The 16,374-nt window shown below is 36.9% G+C and overlaps 1 pseudogene; it reads right to left on the bottom strand.

The window, feature by feature from the left end:
* Positions 1-239: 239 nt before the first annotated feature.
* Positions 240-4,729, bottom strand: LOC144367367 (melanoma inhibitory activity protein 2-like; annotated as a pseudogene).
* Positions 4,730-16,374: the final 11,645 nt, after the last annotated feature.

The following is a 16,374-nucleotide window of genomic DNA, read 5'->3' as shown; positions in this document are numbered from 1 at the left end:
GCACTGGGTTTGATTCTCTGTACTACATATAAATAAGTGAATAAAGTAAAGGTCTATCAACAACTAAAAAAATTATAAATAAAACACTTAATCATATACCTATAAGTTTCATTCCCTTGTACTATATTTCTCCACATCAGTCATATCAAAAAGACTATTTCTTTAATTATGACAGTTCAAATATCAAAAGAGGATTCTTCTTAGTCATGGAAATTTTGATTTTTATAATAACAGCCCAATTATTTAGGTAAAGTACATATAAGTATGTACTGTATATATTTTCGTGATGCTCCATGAGTGTTTCCTGGAGGAGGTGGAGGAAGAAAAGGTCCTCTTCTCATGAACGGACTCCTTGGATCCACAGAAAACAATGGACCTCTGATTGGAGGGTAAGATGAGAAAGAAAAGCCAGAGCCAGTTGCTTGGTTTTCAGCAGGGGGAGATGAATCAGGTACATTGGAATCACCTAGATCAACTTTAGTATCATTTCTACTAGATTCCATTTCTGAATATGTAGGCCCATCCATTTTATCCAAAGGTAGCATAGTGGAACTTCTGAGTTCTGCTGATCCAGATGGTCTACCATATTTAGAATAACATCCATCTTGCCTTTGTAGAGGAAGATGTGGATCAGAATATTGTTGGCCTTGTGAAGGGATCATTATCCTGTGGGCCTGTTCCCATGGATGTTCCAGGGGCTGTATGTCAGAAGGTGCTCTCTGAGGATAAGTTGACTTATCACAGTTTGATTCTCTTCTTTCACTGTTAGTTGGATGGTCCAGAGGATTCTCTGGGCCCCTTGAGCCTTTTTCTCCTCCTACTGGCACCAAAGTTGAGGGTATAAGTGTAGCCTTCTTTTCCAAATGAGAAGGTCTTATTTCACATGAAGGTTGACCCAATGGTGAGGGACCATTTGGAGAATTCTTTTTGCCAAAGGCTGTATTTGAAGCATCAAGCACAGAAGGATCTTTTTCTACAAGCTTAAATTATAACTCTATTTCAGTTAATTTTTGTATATTGTGAGCATTTTTTTCTTAAATTATTGAGGTATCTTTCAGCACTCCTAGCTGCCAACCCATTACCATGAGCTTTTATCTCATAGTAAATAATGTGCCCCTGATAAAAACAAATGGTTCTTTCCAATTCTTCTTCAAGATCTTTTGATCGCTTTCTATTGGTCTCCAGCAGTTTAGTTGTATGGCTGATCTTTTCTTCCTCTTTGAAAAGTTTCTCTTATTGCTCTACCTGGTAATTTTTCTCTCCTATTTTCTTTGGAGTTTCATTACATTTTCTTGATATAATTCCATCACGACTTTAAGTTTCTGCTGGAGATTCTGATTCTCACTTTCAAACTGTGTATTTTCTGTTTGCAAATATGCTTGTTCTGTCTTATTATTTCTAATATGTTCTATTTGGTCTTCCTTTGTTTCAATTACTTCAGATAATAAAGTAAAAATTTGATTTCTTTCTCTTTCTAAGATTTTAAAAGAGGCCTTTAACTTCGCATCATAAACCAGTGTCTTCCAACACTTTTTTGGCTGATCTTCTAAGTGAGCACTAATTTCTGATTAACTCTTCAAATCCAATTCCAAGTAACCATCATCTGTTAGGACTTTTTCAAGCATGGGAGCCAAATCTTTTATCTGCAGTAAGTGTTCAGTCAGAGAATTAATGTGATTTTATTTGTCTCCTAGAATTTGTTCTGCATGTACTTTAGAGTGTTCAAATATAATTTTCTGTTTAGTAAGGCCATTCACTTTTCCTTTCCATACTTCAACTTCTTGTAAAAGCTCTTTATGACTTTCCTGAAGTCATTCAAAGCCTCTTTTATTGCTACTGTAATTCTTTCTTTATTCATTTGAAATATTCTCAAGTTTGTTTTAGCTTCAGGTATTTGTGATTTAAGGGATTTTGATTCATCTTCTAGGAACTTAATCCTTTTTGATATATCCATCATCAATTTACCCTGTTGAGAATATTTAGTTTTCTCTTCTTTTAGCTCATTTTCCAGAAAGAGTATTTCATCCTCAAGTTTAGATATGGACCTCTCCAGGATTTTATATATTGCCTCCAAGATTTTTGTTTTTACTGACTCCTTCACCAAAATGATATCCTTTAAAGGTGACTCTAAGCCTTCCTATGCTTTTTAAACAAGGCTAACATTTTCAAGTAATTGACATTTTTCTTGAATTAGTCCAAAAAGTTTTAGAGCAAGTTTTTTTTTATCTTCTCATGTAATGCCTGTTTCTCATAGACTGATAACTTCTCCACAAAAAACAAGAGAACAACAAAAAATCCAATAGCTGTACATATCACCAACTCCCATGGACAGCCATAAGGACTAGAGTGTGTTTCCATGTCTTCAGTCAAGGTAGACCACAACCCTACTTACTTCTTCCAGGACCACCCCCAATTATGGCTGAGAGATAGCTGTTGCCTCTCCATCGTGCTAAGGCTAATTTGGCTATTCCCTCCACAACCATACAATCCCCAGCCACGCCAAAATAGGCTGCGAACACTCAGGCCTTTGGTCAGGAGAAAACCTGCACCAGGCAATGGAGCAGACCATTTTGTACCAGTGAGTGGTGGGGAGGGACTGTGGGCATGGGCATGGGCATCCCTGGTCATGGGATCTCAGGGGCCTAGCACACTTACACTGCCTGTCAGGGAAGTCTTGGTCCCTCCACTATGCTATAAATTCTGAACCAGTGAAGGTTCAAGAGTGTCCAAATCAAGCCAGAGAGAAGTCCTCTCCAGGACACCCACCCATTTATTTGGTTTAGGCCAGGCTAAGGCAGAACTTATTATGTGTCATTCTATATAGTCATAATATCACCCAGTTTGATGTAACTAAAATTCTACAGCTCTGTAAATTTTTTAAAGAGTTAGTACACCATATATTTATATTTATACCACTTGCCCTTTTGTTTTAATTACTCATTCGTTTCCCTCCCCTCCTGTCCCCTCTCTTTATCCTTCCTTCCTTTCTTCTTTTTCCCTTTCCTTTCCTTTCACTGTTGGGGGTTAAACTTCAGGGCCATGTACATGCTGGACAAGCTCTCTACAACTGAGCTACATGTTTAGCCTTGTTGACAATTTCTACAGAAGTCATCTGAATTATTCCATAGAAAAACTCTTGTGTTAGACATTTGAAAAATAACTTGAGAAGAGTTGCAAACATGGGAATAAATCAGTTTTTGATAAGTTGTTTTAAAATAATATATGATATGAAATGTTTCTAAAAATAAATTGAGTTGGTTTTCATTTCATTTTTTGTAGACAACTATTTATTTAAGAGTCTTTGAAATCTTTTTTCAGATGTTCTTTTCACTTCTCACAGGATATAAACACTTCTAAGAAAGCTGTTTATTATAAATATATATCAAAGAGAAGGATAAGATAAGTGAGACCCTGACTCAAACAAAACAAAATAAAATGTTGTGTGGGATTCTCACACAGACAGGAGACACCAGCGTATTCAACAGGAAGCAGTGTTTATTTGTGTGCATCTAGCCTCAGTAGATTCTTATCTGAAGGCTGAACATTTAGTGTAGAAAGTGATCTCTTATATATTCTAGTTAGTTTCCTTTTACATACTAGTCTTTGTCTTCATATGAGGTAATAGACATTCCTGATTGGACATTCTATTTCAATACTACAAAGTAGCAAGAATGTTCAAGATTGATTTCCGGAGGGCTCACAATGATACACATGGCATCATGTTATTTTTCTTTTCTTCTGAGATATCTTTACTATAAAATGTAGATCAGTGGTAAAGCATTCCTAGTGTCTATTCCCAGTACCAAACCAAAGCAAACCAAATAAATGCATATGCACTTAATTTAGGGCAGAGAGTTTAGCAATATAATGAGTTATATGAGCAAAGTTTACTCTAGGTCACTTACAAGAGCAGCTGTGTATCTTTGACTGGTTTAAGGCCTTTTCTAAAGAGCAGATTCTGAAACAAAGAAACAACTTCAAGTGAAGTTAGCCATGAGCAACTCTTTGCCTGCAATCACAAGTGTTCCTAAGTTCCTGCATGTCAGCTGAACACTTTGTAGGCCATTTCCTAGTGGGGAGAAAAGTCTGAAGGGGAGAAAACTTGAATTCTTGGGTGATTCCCTTCTTATTTGGCTATTCTAATCAACTTTATGTCAGTACCTCCAGTATCTAACATGCAGAGAGGTTGAATAGCCTCCAAATCTGGATCTTTGAGAATTGATCCTGGCCCTCACCTCACTCCACATTCCTTGGTTGTTTTCTGAAGCACCTCAATACCCGGGTTTTGGAGGATTTCACTTCCTTCCACCTCTATGGCCTCCCGTTCACTGAAATTCTATACAATTGTATACCTGAAATTGGGAAGGAGTTTCTCCAGGCAGGAGATTCAGCCTTTCTAGCAGGCTCTCTTGACCTTGGACCTACATAAGGCAGTCCCTTTAGGGCTACCCAGTAGATCACATTTGGGCTATTACTTTTGGGGTTGAGTGTTAGCAATTGTTGCCAGAAAGGCATATCTCCCTTGTTCCCAGGATCTCCCTCACTGAGGTAGTACTTACTATTTGATGGAGGATGAAGGCTATCTAGGTGCCCACAACTCACTTTTCTCACCTCCTTTGCCAACTGGTATCAGAATCAGCTTTCTCTCACACAGCCCATTGCCCAAGGCCCCGATGACCCAGGAGGCTTTAGAGGCTAGTTCTGTAGGAGGGGTGAAGCCATTCTGCATTCTGCAAAGAGACACCTCTGTTCTTAGAGGCTGTAGTGATAGGAATCACCTGCATGTTTTCTTCTAGACCATCTTGACAGTGGGGTTGTAAGGGATGCAGTCAGGAATTCCTTTAAATCAGCTGTCAATTATGGCTAGGGATAGACCCAGGTGCCTGTAGTCTTGGGCTAGAGAGAAGAAAGCATATTGGTTCCTTCTATACAATTTCAGCACAAGTTTTTCTTTCTCTGGTTGTACCCGATGTAACAATGCACTATATGTGCATTAATATATGTACCTAGGTTAATGATTTGCATCTTATTCCACCATCTTTACTCTCCACATGCTCCCTTTCATCCCTCCCTCTCCTTTTCCTCATCATAGTTCCTCCATTATCCCCCCCCCATTATGGATCAGCATTCAGTTATCAGAGAGAACACTTAGCCTTTGATTTTTGTTGTTGTTTGGAATTGGCTTACTTCACTTAGCATAATATTCTCCAGCTCCATCCATTTACCTACAAATGCCATAATTTTATTCTCTTTTAAAGATGAGTAATATTCCATTGTGTATACATACCACAGTTTCATTATCATTTCATCTATTGAAGGGCATCTATGATGCTTCCACAGCTTAGTCATTGTAAATTGAGCTGCTATAAACATTGGCAGCATTACTAAGCCATAATCCCAGCTCACATTAATAATTTTTAAGTGCAAATAGAATTCAGAAGTGTTCAGTACATTCACTATCACCACCATCTATTGCTAGACTTCATCTTCATAACAGGAACTCTGTACCCATGAAATATTGCCACCCCATTGCCCATCATCCAGTCCCCTGCTTTCTGTTTCTGTGGGTTTGATGTCTCTATATACATCTTCTAAGCAGTATTACATAGTAAGTGTCCTTTTGTGATTGTGTGACTACACTTAACATAATGTGGGATGAATTATATTCCATTGTGTGGATGGACAACATGTTTATCCATTCCTCCATCAATGGATGCTTACATTGCTTCCACTCTTCAGTTTTGGGGAACTCCTACTTGGCATTTCTGGAAGCTTGAGCAGTAGAGGAGGTGGGGAATCTACAGGAAATGAGCTGTGGTTGGGATCTCATGAGTCCATTAATTCCACCTTGATGTAATCTGTAGGCAAGAGGAGACATGAGCTGATCCAGGTGAGGGAACCTGCAATTAGCACAGATGCTACAGGTAATGCCAGAACAACCTCTTGACTCTAAAGAAAGAGGAAATTATGAAACTCAAAGACAGACTTGACAAGAGGGCCTACACCTAAGGAAAGATGAAGTTGTGCCACACAAAGAACACTAAAAAGAAATGAATGTGAGTGAAGGATGAGCAAAGCTCAGGTACATCTTTCTTCCCAACATCACAGGTTGCACTTGCCATCCTTTGTTGATCAGTTGGTAAGAATATGGCTTAGTGTCTACTAGGTTTGAGCACTTCAATTCCAAGATCACTGTTACCTGCTCCATTTAACAGAAGGATACCATTTTACAGACTTTCCTTTTAAGGACTTAGAAGTTCCCTGAGTACAAGATTAAGTCTAATCTTTGCATGTTCCAAGGTGCCTCATGTGTAGTCAGCACTGGGCCTTTCTGCAGTGTCAGACTGAGGGCAGAGGTCAGGCCCAAAAAGCAAAATTTAGGAATCCATCAATTGAAAGAAGATGCAAGTCACTGGTAATATTGGTCATCCATTATTCAGAGGTGGCAATAGCCTCTAACAAACCCCCAGGGCATTTTCATATATCTTTTCAATATAAAGGCCAAACAAAGAAGGCACATTGCCAACAAGTTGGTGCATCCCCACAAGCAAAAGTGTATGACCTTGATTATGAAGTTGCACCCCCTTTCTCCACAGAAAAGCCTTAACTGGTCTTCTCCAGAATCTTTACCATGGCTGATTTTAGGATCTCCAGCAAAAGAGTTCAATGTAGATAAACTATTTTTGTGTCACCTGTTTACTTGGCCACTGGCCAAGAAGATAACAGCACTTCAAGTTCTGGACACCCATTTACAAGTTTTTTACAAACATATCCAATATAGTAGTTTGTAGAAATGTTCAAACAAAGCCTCTGGCCTTGAGCTGGGCTTCACAGAGATGTCTACATTTTTAAGATAAGAGAAATTACTAATTGAGCTCTATAGTAACAGCTGGCAGGGGGAGGAAAGAAAGGGGAGAAGAAGAATCTCTCCACTTTTAAGGTGTTGTTCTTGAAGGGTTAACTTGCCCAAAACACTGAGAGAAAAAGCTGCTTTGATCTGAAGTTCTGTAGACTGCGAACTTCTAAGCCTCTCCCTTTACATGCTGGGTATAAAACTTTGAAACTACCTGAACTCAGGGTTTAGGGAATTGATTGATTACAGAAAAGCTCTGCCCTCTGAACCTGGCTGCAGCCAAATAAAACTGCTTCCTGATATCTTCAGGGCCTCGCTTCATCTATTCCTACAACAATCCAGGCAGTCCTCTCTGTTTTGCTCTTGGAAATGAAACTCTTGTAGATAACTATAATAAGTCATATGCTGGATTATCTCTCACTGACCTTAGAGTTATAGTTAATTCTACCTATAACCAGAGACTGCAAAAAATCCTTGCTACCAACATACCCAACAATGCTTTTTGGAACGTTCCCCTCTGATAATGATAACACCCCATAGAATTAATGTGTTACTGCCGTACCTTCTCTGGGGAAGAACAACATCTATGTGCCTGGGCAAGTGCAGTCCCCTGGAATGTAACTAACGTGCCCAAAAACCATATGGGCTACTTCAATAACTGCTATGCAGAACAAGCCATTACCAATGGGTATGCAGAAAATCAGTATGGCACGATGAATATCACACCAATATTGCTAGCTGCTAAACCCATCAAATGGACAGCAGCTGGCTGGATAAATGGGTCTATATTGAGTCCATACCCTGACCATGGATTTTGACAATTGCCTTGGTAAGGTTATGCATAGTCATAAAATAATTAGCATCCCAAGCACCCTTAATATAATATATATTATATATACATGGATTTGTCTTTGTGCCAAACTATGCTTGTACCCACTATGCACTAGCTTGTGTTATACCACTCTTTGCCAGGCTAATAATCAATGATACTTATGGCATAAATATCACTAAGACATACATCCCTTATGCAGTAAATATATCCTGCTGGCTAACAAATTGTCTAACCCATGCTATGAAAGCTAAATGTCTATTTATTCTCAGAGTGTCCCCAGCAGTCTGGCTTCCAGTGAACCTGTCTGGAGAGTGGAGGAGTCCATGGGACATGGAGATGAAGAATCTTCTAAATGAGATACTACACTGGACAAGGTAGGCAATTAGACTTATCATCACTGGGATTATTGCCCTGATTGCCACCACTGCCGCCACAACCACTGCCGCCGCTTCACAAACTCAGAACATCTAGACTGCTCAGACTATAAACAATTTGTCTACTACCATGGCAGAAGCCTATGCCATTCAAAATGACTAAATATATTGTCTCAAGCCGATATCTTCGTCATTCAGCAAGAACTAGACCTCTACCAGGAAAAACTAGATATTCTGTTTATGTTGCAAAGGCTCACTTGTGACTCTAAATTTTAGAGTATTTGTGTCACCCTATATGCTGTATCTGAAAATGTAACCTTACACTTCTCCAATTTTTTTTAGTATATTAATGATGTTTGGGATGCTATTTTATGACTATGCATAACCTTACCAAGACAATTGTCAAAATCAATGGACAAAGGTGTCTATCTTGAAAACCTTTTTTTGCTTCCATGAATTGACTGAACATTGGAAAAACCTGATAGCCAAATTAACTAATTTTTATAAAGCTATTACCCTGGCCCTACTGTTCACAATAGTGATGATATTTTCTCTTGTTGTGAGATTGTTATGTAACCATGTGAAGACAACACAACGAAAAACAGCAATGCTAACTGAAATCTTTGCAGCAGAGGAAGAGTGGGAAGATGTGGGGAAAAGTGCATGGATTACTACATACATGGCATGTGTTAACAGAGTCTGAGTGGCAAGCCACACCCCTTGTGCTAGGCATGTGAGTTACAGGCCACTCCCCTCATGCTAGGCTTGGCTTGTGAGAGGCACAGCCCCGGGCCATACGTTGCAGTTCCTGTGCTTGCTCCATGGCCCACTTATTGATTGGTTGCTGCAAGGAAAGTTAGCAGACATTGCATTGGTGGCTGCCTGTAATCTGCTTAGCTACTGCCTGAGTATAAATACATGGTAACTGTGCAATACAATGAGACCTGTTTTCTGTTTGGTCTCTGGAGATCTTGATTATTGACTCTGAAGCCACACTCTCCTCGACCCTGTTCTGTGGACCTCCTTGTTGGATGAGGCCACACATAACAAAGAGAGTTAAACATTATTTTCAAAATCACATACTAGTAAATGGCTAGGATAAAACTTGTTTCTTGATCTGTCATCAAAATAGAAAGAGCTACTTCTACTTGAAGCTATCTTGCTAAACTCTTGGTAGTCTCCCTAAAGATTAGGCAGTCTTTGAAAATAGACCTATACAGAGAGTCTGACATAGTAAAAACAAAAATAAAAAATTACAAAAAATTCAAAAAAAAAAGTTGCTGAGGGACCTGCCATTGTCCAGCATTGACTGGAAGCTTAAGGGCATGAAGAAACCATTTCAAAGATGGTTTCAGAGAACAACATCTGCTTTATTGTACAGCAAAAAAATAGCTTTTATAGTGGATATGTGCCAATTTACATATAACAGTCATGATAGACCAGAGATGATACATAACATATCATCTTATGGGAATCCAGACCAAGAGTCTAGAAATTGACATGTAGGCTGAACTTCCACCTACAGAGGAAATACTCCTTGTCAAAGAGGCAACAAAATTGGACTTGCCAATATTGTGACAGCATTGTGTCCCCAAACATGGCATTCTATGTTAGCATTTCCCTGCTGATCAATGAGCAAGACCCCCAGGTAGGTCCAAGATCAGGGCCTGAAACAGTTCCCAACTCTAAATCTTGAACAATCTGAGTTGTTAAGACAATTTTTTGTTCAGCTTCAGGCATACAGTTAATAAGACTTTTGATAGCAAACAAGGTTAACAAGAGAAGTATACCTAATATGTCATATGTTAACAGACTGTAGGGATTAAACCATGAAACTAACTTTTGTCATTGGTCAAGCAAGTGTGTATCCTACCCTTAAAAGAAAGTGGAAACCATAGTCATCTTAATTTGAATAGAATTAGTTTTTACAATTTGAGCTGTCAGATTGAAGAGATTTTGATGGAATTGATTATCTCAAGTTCCATGAATATAATTTGACACAATAGTATAATTTTAGAGAGAATCATTTCAGGAAAATTGAGTCCAATAAATGTGCATAAAACACACATCACAAAGCAGTCTTTAAGTCTTTAAGTTTGATGTAGAGCTTTAATTTTTTTTATTTATATATGACAGCAGAAAGCATTATAATTCTTACTACACATATATAGCACAATTTTCCATATCTCTGGTTGTATACAAAGTATATTCACACCAATTTTTGTCTTCACACATGTGCTTTGGATATTAATGATCATCACATTCCACCATCATTTATAGTCCCATGCCCCCTCCATTATCCTTCAAAACCTCTACCTTATCTAGAGTCCAACTATTCCTCTCATGCTCCCTCTCCCTACACCACTATGAATCAGCCTTCTTATATCAAAGAAAACCTTTGGCATTTGGTTATTTTGGATTGACTAACTTCACTTAGCATTATCTTCTTTCACTCCATCCATTTACCTGCAAATGCTGATTTTATTCTCTTTTGTTGCTGAGTAAAATTTCATTGTGAATATATGCCATTTTTAATCCATTCATCTATTGAAGGGCATCTAGGTTGGTTCCACAATTTAGCTATTGTGAATTGTGCTGCTATAAACATTGATGTGGCTGTGTCCCTGTAGTATGCTGTGTTTAAGTCCTTTGGGTATATATCCAGGAGAATATAGCTGGGTCAAATGGTAGATCCCTTCCTAATTTTTCAAGAAATCTCCATACTGCTTTCCATACTAACTTCCAGATTGGCTACACCAATTTTAAGTCTCATTAGCAGTAAATAAGTGTACCTTTTCCCCCACATTCATGCCAACACTTAGTGTTGTTTGTCTTTATAATAGCTTCCATTCTTACTGGGGTGAGATGAAATATTAGAGTGGTTTTGATTTGCATTTCTCTAATTGCTAGTGATGATGAAGATTTTTTTATGTATTGATTGATTGATTGATTGTACATAATCTTCTGAGAAGTGTCTTTCCTGGTCCTTCACCCATTTATTGATTGTGTTATTTGAGTTTTTGGTGTTTAGCTTTTTGAGTTCTTTATTTACCCTAGAGGTGAGTGCTCTATCTGATATGAGAAGGGTAAAGACTTGCTCCCAAGATGTGGACTCTCTATTCACCTCACAGACTGTTTCTTTTGTTGAGAAGAAATTTTTTAATTTAAGATCATTCCATCTATTGATTCTTGATTTTAATTCTTGTGCCACAGGAGTCTTATTAAGGAAGTTGAGACCTGATTCCACATATGAAGATTAGGGCCTACTTTTTCTTCTATTAGTTGCAGGATCACTGGTTTTATTCCTAAGTTCTTGATCAATTTTGAGTTGAGTTTTGTGAGTGGAGAGAGATAGGGGTTTAATTTTATTTTATTGCATATAGATTTCCAGTTTTCCCAGCATCATTTGTTAAAAAGGCTATCTTTAACCTAATGCATATTTTTGGCACCTTTGTCTAATATAAGATAGTTGTAATTTTGTGGGTTAGACTCTGTGTCCTCTATTCTGTACCATTGGTCTACCAGTCTGTTTTGGTGCCAATACCATGTTGTTTTTGTTACTATTGCTCTGTAGTGTAGTTGAAGGTCTGGTATAGTGATGCCACCTGCTTCACTTTTTCTGCTAAGGATTGATTTAGTTATTTTAGGTCTCTTATTTTTCCAGATGTATTTAATGATTGCTTTTTATATTTCTATGAGGAATACCATTGGAATTTTGACTGGAATTGCATTTAAATATGTATATTGCTTTTGGAAGTATGGTCATTTTGATAATATTAATTCTGCCCATCCAAGAGAAAGATAGAACTTTCAATTTTCTAAGGTCTTCTTTGACTTCCTTCTGTAGGGTTCTGTAATTTTCATTACATAGATCTCTCACATTCTTTTAAGTTTATTCTCAAGTATTTTATGTTTTATGAGCCTATTGTAAATGGGGTAGTTTTTCTTATTTCAGATTTCTGAGGATTTATCACTGGCATAGAGAAATGCTTTTGATATAGGGGTGTTGATATATATATATATATATATACATACATACATACACATACTACTTTGCTGAATTTATTTGCTAGTTCTAGAAATTTTCTGGTGCAACATTTAGGGTCTTCTAAGTATATAATCATATCATCAGCAAATAGTGTCAATTGAATTTCTTTTTTTCCTATTTGTATTACTTCATTTCTTTCATTTGTCTGATTGCTCTGACCAGTGTTTTAAGAACTGTGTTAAATAGAAGTGCTGAAAAAGGGCACCTCTGTCTTGTTCCGGTTTTTAGAGGGAATGCCTTCAATATTTTTCCATTTAGAATGACATTGGCCTGAGGCTTAGCATAGATAGTCTTTATGATTTTGAGATATATTTCTGTTACCCCAAGTTGCTCTAGTGTTTTAAATGTAAAGGGGTACTGTATTTTGTCAAATGCTCTTTCTGCATCTATTGAGATGTTCATATGATTTTTATCTTTAAGTCTATTGATATAATGAATTACATTTATTGATTGTATATGTTGAACCAACATTGCATATCTGGGATAAATCCCACTTGATCATGGTGCACAATCTTTTTGATATGTTTTTTATTTCATTTGCCAGAATTTTATTGAGAATTTTTGCATCTATGTTCATTAGAGATAATGGTCTGAAGTTTTTTTTTCTTTTTTTAATGTATCTTGGCCTAGTTTTGAAATAAGGATGATATTGGCCTCATAAATTGAGTTTGAAAGTTCTGCCTTTTTTTCTATTTCCCGAAATAAATTGAAGAGTATTGGTACTAGTTCTTCTTTAAAGGTCTTTTAGAACTTGGCTGTGTATCCATTCAGTCCTGGGCTTTTCTTGTTGGTAGACTTTTGATGACATCTGCTATTTTTTCACTCAAAACTGATATGTTTAAATTGTTTATATCATCCTGATTCAGTTTGGGAAAACTATATGACTCTAGAAATTTTTTGATGCCTTCAATATTTTCTATTTTATTGGAGTACAAGTTTTTAAAATATTTTCTAATTATCTTCTGTATTTCTGTAGTGTCTGTTGTGATATTTCTATTTTCATCACATATGTTAGTGATTTGGGTATTCTCTCTTCTTCTCTTCATTAGCATGACTAAGGGTCTGCCAATTTTATTTAGTTTTTTCAAAGAACCAACTTTTTGTTTTGTCAATTTTTTCAATTATTTCTTTTTTTCAATTTTATTGATTTCTGCTTTGATTTTAATTATTTTCTGCCTTCTGCTGCTTCTGGTGTTGATTTGATCTTGTTTTCCTAGGGCTTTGAAATATAATGTTAACTCATTTAATTGTTGACTTTTTTTCTTTTAAGGAATAAACTCCATGCAATGAGCTTTCCTCATAGAATTGCTTTCATAGTGTCACAGAAATTTAGATATATTTTGTCTGTGTTCTCAGTTACCTCTAATTTTTTTTTAATTTTCTCTTTGATGTCTTTGGCAACCCATTGTCTATTCAATAGAATATTATTTTGTCTCCAGGTGTTGGAATGGATTTTTTATTTTATCATTGATTTCTAATTCCATTCCATTATGATTTGATAAAATGCAGGGTAGTATTTCTACTTTTTATATTTGCTAAAGGTTTTTTGTGGCATAGTATATGGTCTATTTTAGAGAAGGATTTATGTGCTGCTTAGAAGAAAGTATATTCTTTCATTGAAAGACAAATTATTCTTTATGTGTCAATTAAGTCAAATTATTTATTATATTATTAAATTCTATCATTTCTTTGCTCAGCTTCTGTTTGGAAGGTCTGTCTAGTGAAGAAAGAGGTGTGTCAAAGTCACCCAAAATTATTGTGTTGTGATCTACTTGATTCTTGAACTTGAGAAGAGTTTGTTTGATGAATGTAGAGGCTTCATTGTTTTAGGTATATATATATATATATATATATATATATATATATATATATATATATATATATATATATATATTTAAAATTGTTAAGTCTTGTTGGTGTATGGTTCCCTTGAGTAGAAGGTAGTGCCCTTCTTTATCCTTTTTGATTGACTTTAGTTTGAAGTCTACTTTATTTGATATAAAGATGGAAACTTCTGCTTGCTTCCACAGTCCATGTGAGTGGTACAATTTCCCCCCACTCTTCACCTTCAGTCTGTGGATATCTTTTTCTCTGAGATGAGTCTCTTGGAGGCAGCAGATTGTTAGTCTTCTTTTAATCCAATCTGCCAGTCTATGTCTTTTGATTGGTGAGTTTAGGCCATTAACATTCAGGATTATTATTGAGACATGATTTGTGTTTCCAGCCATTTTTTTAAATTTATGATATTTAATGTGGCTTGTTTTATCCTCTGATTTTCATCATTGTTTTTATTTTCTTATCTTGGAATATTTTGCTGAGGATGTTCCGTAGTTCAGGCTTTCTAACTGTAAATTCTTTTAACTTTTGTTTATCATGGAAGGTTTTTATCTCATCATCAAATCTAAAGCTTAGTTTTGCTGGATGTAAGATTCTTCATTGGCATTCATTTTCTTTCAGAGCTTGGTATATATTGATTCACAGTCTCCTGGTTTTGAGGTCTTGGGTTGAAAAATCTGATGAGATTTGAATTGGTTTCTCTCTATATGTGATCTGATTTCTCTCTTTTGTGACTTTAAAAATTATATTTTTATTTGGTATGCTGGGCATTTTTATTATAATGTGCCTTGGTGTAGATCGGTTGTAATTTTGTATATTTGGTGTCCTGAATCCTCTCATATTTGGTTTTCCAATTCATTCTTCATGTTTGAAAAATTATCTGATATTATCTCATTGAAAAGATTGTGCATTTCTTTGATTTGAAACTCTGTGCCTTCCTGTATACCAATAACTCTTAAATTTGGTCTTTTGATGCTGTCCCATTATTCTTGGATGTTCTGTTCATGATGTCTAACTATCTTCACTGTATGATCAAATTTATTCTCTAGATTGTATACTTTGTCTTCATTATCTGACATTCTTTCTTCTAAGTGATATAGTCTATTCGTTATGCTCTCTGTTGAAATTTTTATTTGATTTATTGTATCCTTCATTTCAAGGATTTCTGTTTTTTTTTTCTAGAGTATCTCTCTCTTAAAGTAATTTTGTGCTACCTATATTTTTTTCTCTTATTGTTGAAGTGATCAATTTCTGCCTGTATTTGCTCCTTTAGGTAATTTACAAATTCACAGATCATTTTAATTATAACATTTTGAACTCCTTCTCTGACATTTCATCAACTTCACTTTCCATGGGTTCTGTTATTATAGTGTCCTTGTTTGTTTGGGGCACTTTCCTCCATTAGTTTTTCAAGTTGTGTTTGTGTCTTCCTTTATTGCAGTGTGGATATGAGATATTACATTTTTACCTATATTCTTGTTGTACCTGTGCAGATTATCTGTACCTTGACTCGATGTTGGGCTTTCAGACTCTACTGGTATCCCTCAATGAATGCTTCTGCATACTGAATCTGGGTCCTGCATAAGTTGGCATGGGTAAATGTGGGCAGCCAGTCTGAATGGTTCACATTCTCCTCCCTGGAGCAGAGAGGCTCTCACCATCACTACATTATGAAGTGACCTGGACATTGCCCCAGTCCTGGAGGTTAAGGATGCATCTTCAGAAGTAGGCATGTCACCCCATAGATTGAGCTATGCTCACTTGTTCTTTTGTGATATTACCCCTTAGCTCAGTTTGGGATAGAATGTTCCATGGAAATGCCTTTGTGTGTCCATTTCTCTTGCTCTGGTTTTGGGTGTGGCCTTCTTATATGTTAGCCAACCTACTGACAGCAGGCTTCAGAAAAATAAACTCAATCCCTGAAACCAGATCCCTTGCCTCATTTGAATGGCTTCTCCTCAACAAAAAGGTTCAGTATGCACGTACTCTTTCTCTCTGAAGACACTTAAGGTCAGAGGAGGGATCACAGGACCCCCCCCCAAAAAAAGGTGTTTCTGTCTCTTTGTGGTTATTTCATGCAGCCCAGTTGACCTGGAGTTACCCTTGGTGTTTTTATCATGAGAAACATGACAGGTGAATCTGGGCCACTGAGCTTGACCTCTCTTGGCAGTCAGGTGACGGTGGTAGTCTGGGCTGAAATTTGGCTCCCACAGTACTCTGCTGGTCAGAAGGGGTTGTCCTGCACCTGAGGCTAGGCTCTGGTGGGTGTCTGCCCCACCAGGGTAGGGTGGAATGGGATTGCTGTGAGCCTGGGACCACCAGGCCAGTGTTGATTTGTTCTTCTTCAAGTTTATTTTGTTTCAGGAGAACCAAGATGGCAGCATGTAATTTTTCATTGATTTTTTTTAATCTCAAAAACAGTGCTTATTTG

The sequence above is a fragment of the Ictidomys tridecemlineatus genome, chromosome 1, assembly GCF_052094955.1.
Source record: "Ictidomys tridecemlineatus isolate mIctTri1 chromosome 1, mIctTri1.hap1, whole genome shotgun sequence".
NCBI classification, from domain to species: Eukaryota; Metazoa; Chordata; class Mammalia; order Rodentia; family Sciuridae; genus Ictidomys; species Ictidomys tridecemlineatus.
This window is presented reverse-complemented; position numbering and strand designations above follow the sequence as displayed.